Below are 4,430 nucleotides of genomic sequence, written 5' to 3'. Positions count from 1 at the left end.
GAGGTCACCTGACCTGAACCCCCTTTATTATATGAAGTAACTTCTGTATGAAACCTCGGTGGATACGGAGATGGAATTAGTTGCCAGAATAATTGTAGCTGCCTGTGATGTGATTCGAAACACACCCGCGATATTTGTCAAGGTACGTCAGAACATTGTTCGCCGATGTCATACTTGCAATGAGGTTGATGGTCGTCAGTTTCAGTACATTTTTAAGACACAGTACAAATGGTACGCTCATTGTCAATGATGGTATTTGCATAACTGTAAGTAATGTAAATGAAAAAACGTATAAACAATGTGATTTTATTCCTGTTACCTCCTTAAGCTGGCTTCTCTGACCCCAGGTTCCCTACCTCAAATTGTTCAGCGGAACATCCTCTATGTACAGTTAAATTTTTGCCCGCTCTTACCGAAGCGCCCTGTAGAATTATGTGGCTTGCTCATGTGTTAGTAGTTACTCAGATGATATGACGTATATTCTGTATTGTATCCTGCAGCAGCTTTTTGATTATCTCTCAGTGCTACTGATCACCTTTAATAGCCTCAGGCCGGCCGGTGTGCTCGAGCGGTTCTAGGCGCTACAGTCTGGACCCGCTCGACCGCTACGGTCGCAGGTTCGAATCCTGCCTCCTGCATGGATGTATGTGATGTCCTTAGGTTAGTTAGGTTTAAGTAGTTCTAAGTTCTAGGGGACTGATGACCTCAGGTCTTAAGTACCATAGTGCTCAGAGCCATTTGTGCCATTTAATAGCCTCAGCGTTTGTACAACAAAGGCAATGGCCTTGCCGCAGTGGATACACCGGTTCCCGTGAGATCACCGAAGTTAAGCGCTGTCGGGCGTGGTCGGCACTTGGATGGGTGACCATCCACGCCACCTTGCGCCATTGCCATTTTTCGGGGTGCACTCAGCCTCGTGATGACAATTGAGCTACTCGACCGAATAGTAGCGTCTTCGGTCAAGAATACCATCATGACGACCAGGAGAGCGTCGTGCTGACCCCACGCCCCTCCTATCCTCATCCTCCATTGAGGATGACACGGAGGTCGGATGCTCCCGGTAGGCCACTCTTGGCCTGAAGACGGAGTGCAGCGTTTGTATAACACTTTCGTACGTTTGATCGTCTTCTCCAGTGATGCTTGTATGTTTACAACGAATTTTATTCGTGGTAAATCAATGATAAAATGTACACAACAAAGATAGTACAACATTAATCTTTCGTTTCGGACACATAGATATTTGTGTTGAATATTCTGTTATCTTTTTCGAGTTGTGAAGTGTTGGAAATTTCTCCTTTGCTGCTTGGATCACGTTCAAATTTTGTGGAATGGATTTGAAAGGTCCCTAGTGATTCCATCCTTAATACCAGAGCAAAAATTGCAGTCGCGCAACATTCCAAAGAGTTGCGATTACATTCAATGAGGTTGTAGTCCTACGATGTCATTAGAAAACGGTGGAATGGTCTTCGGGGTGTCAACAGTGCCAAAAGTTGTCAAGAAAGTCGTAATGTTGCTCATCGTACAGCAAACTGTCATTTTCGCCGCAGAAATTAAGGAATCAACACCCTAAGGGAAGTGCTGTTTCCATTGTCCCCCTTTATGCAATCACCGTAAGGCTTTTCGTGTCGATACTCACCAACGGTGTGTTTGACTCGTTTTTCTAGGACACCCTTAATAAAATCACGTAATTTAAATGCCATGCACCAGGGTTTCTAACCTTCATGGCAGAGGCGTCCAAACAAGGCGTGAATGTTGGTAAGACGAGGCGGGAGGACCTTCCCACTGTGTGACTAGTTCACAATGGTATTGGGCAGAATCGTGTTTAATTTAGTGCCATTGTTACATCCTTAACCCATCTTACACCTCACGTTAACATCTGAGTTCTGCCTTTTTCTGCATATGTCGACATATTTCTGTTCGAAGCGTTTCTGGGTCCTAGGGCGACGCAGCATGGCTCCAGGAATTTGCTCTTCCACAGAGGAAAACTTCTGCAACGGACTCAGAGACAATTACGGGGTTTCGTGAAAGTGACCCTTTGTGTTGCGCAGTATGTATGCTTACAAATTACAACTGGTGCTGTGCAATACCAGAAGGAAGACTAGGAAGGCAATGCAACTGTGGATCTTAATAAATTCTGATGGGTCCCTGAAAAACAGACTGGCTTTGGTGTCCCAACAAAATCCGAGGTAATTATAAACCGTACTAGAATCAATCATGATGAAAGTGCGAACTGACTGTAAAAGTAGAAACTAACATGTCTCCAAAGTGTGACTGTGGAGCAGAAAGGCAGACAATCCGGCATGTAGTGCAGACATGTTGCATGAAACAATATGAAGACAGTTCAGTACGACGGCTGGTTCAGATAACATTATTTGAAACCGATATGTTTTTTACTAATCTTATTCTTAGTTAATGCTCTTCTTCTTCTTCCTTTCTTTCTTTCTAGTTTAAAGCCTGCTTCCTTCAGTACCCCGCCACCCCCCCCCCCCCCCCACCTCAGTCAACCCTTCTTCTCCTTGGACGGCCAATATTTCTTTTACCAGCTGATAATTTAGGCTCTATTTCTTACGACTTTCACAATCTACTTTCCATCTATCCTATCTGTGTTCGTTCCATCCATGCTTTCACTTATGTACCCACTCATTAATGGAGTCCATTTCACATTCTTTTCTATTGCTTTCACTTCTCATCTCACAATGTCCTCCCTTTAATCCTTCGTAGAATTTTCATTTCTGTGGTTTCCAAAAGTCTTTTTGTTCTTGATGTTTCCAGTCTTGTCTCGAAGTCGTGTTCTAAATGCTTATAACAGATTTCCCTGTGTTCCTGTTTAAAACGATTGACTAGTTCAAAAATGTTCAAATGTGTGTGAAATCTTATGGGACTAAGCTGCTAAGGTCATCAGTCCCTAAGCTTACACACTACTTAACCTAAATTATCCTAAGCACAAACACACACACCCATGCCCGAGGGAGAATTCGAACCTCCACTAGGACCAGCCGCACTGTCCATGACTGCAGCGCCTCAGACCGCTCGGCTAATCCTGCGCGGCTAATTCTAGTGATTTTGTCTCATAACACTCTTGTGTTTTGAATGTTTTAGATTTCAGATAGACATATATCTTTTCTACACATTTCTTTAACCTCTTTGCAAAACCACTATGCCCTGTTTGTTTTCTTCTCTTGCTTTTATAACGCTTGTACCTAGTGCATCTTGAGCTGGTGTTTCAATAGATTTTTGATGTTCTCCCAAGGCTGATCTACGTTATCCTCTGCATTAATGGGTTTCTCTTTTATTTTCTCTGCTAATCTTTTCTGATATAAGATTTTTGTAGATTCATTCCATAAGGACTCTATATTAAATTTTTCTTCTGTGAAGACCGGCCGTTTAGCAGTCTTGTTCCTTCCTACATGCAGTCTGATTTTTGCGATGAATAGATTGTGATCACTCCCTATGTTGGCAGAGTTTAAAGTCTCAACATCTAGCACTGACTGAGTCTGGATGTTCCTGTTTGCAACAATGTAATCTATTGTAGATTTATGACCTCTTGTGCTCTGAAAAGTGTATTTGCACTGCTCTTTGTGGTCATATAGGTATTATTTAGCCTAAGTTCAACTCTTGAGCGTAAGCTGATCATAATCTCACCATTATCGTTTAGAAAGGCTTCATTAAATCGTTGTTTAACCTCAAAGAAGACACTATTTCCAATACGAGGACTGAAACCCCTATTACGACAGCAAGTTCGTCTGAAGGTATCAGATGCTAATCTCTCGTAACTGCTCTCACAAAGCCTCTCTTTCTGTTCTACGTTTTCAATCCTTTGGGCTGTAGATAATGTTCAGTTTGTGATGAGCAGAGTTCAGTTTTAGTAAAACTATTCTCTCAGGGATGTACTGGCACTCCTCAATAAGATCTTCGTATTTCTTATGGAGAAGTATCGCTACTCCTGCTTTCACTCTTGTCTCCTTCTCAACTCCGCTATTTTCCTTCTGCGCTTTGCCTATCCTTTTTGTCTCTTGGATACTATGTATTGTGATTTCATAATGTTTCAATTCCTCTATAAGCTCTTTATCACTGTTATTAAAGGATTTTATGTTCCATCACGAAATTCTCACAATATGTTTTTTTTTCCGTCTCTTAGACCTGTTCCTAGCCTTGGTCGTAATATTTGTAGTCTGTCCTTTCCGAAGCGCAGTACTGGTACTCTGAACAGTGACTTACTTCCAGGAGGTCGCTGGCCTGGCTGTCGGTGGGCGTGTTTCCAAGATTTTCCTTTCGCTAGCCTGTCTTCTTTCAATACAGCTCAGGACTCCAACCTGCCCTACCAGCCTTTGTTGTGGAGTTCTGTCATCTCCTACCCTTTGGTGCTCTCGCACCGTTAATCCAAAAAGGCAGCTGGGTGCACTGAGTTTTTCTTCAGGGTTTTCTTCCTT

At 42.7% G+C, this 4,430-nt stretch overlaps 1 pseudogene; it reads left to right on the top strand.

Annotated features, from left to right (window-relative positions):
* The first annotated feature begins 775 nt into the window (after positions 1-775).
* Positions 776-893, top strand: LOC126459616 (5S ribosomal RNA; annotated as a pseudogene).
* The last annotated feature ends 3,537 nt before the right edge of the window (positions 894-4,430 follow it).

The sequence above is a fragment of the Schistocerca serialis genome, chromosome 2 (genome assembly GCF_023864345.2).
Source record: "Schistocerca serialis cubense isolate TAMUIC-IGC-003099 chromosome 2, iqSchSeri2.2, whole genome shotgun sequence".
NCBI lineage: Eukaryota > Metazoa > Arthropoda > Insecta > Orthoptera > Acrididae > Schistocerca > Schistocerca serialis.
Note: the sequence above shows the minus strand (reverse complement) of the source record. Positions and strands in the feature narration are given on the sequence as shown.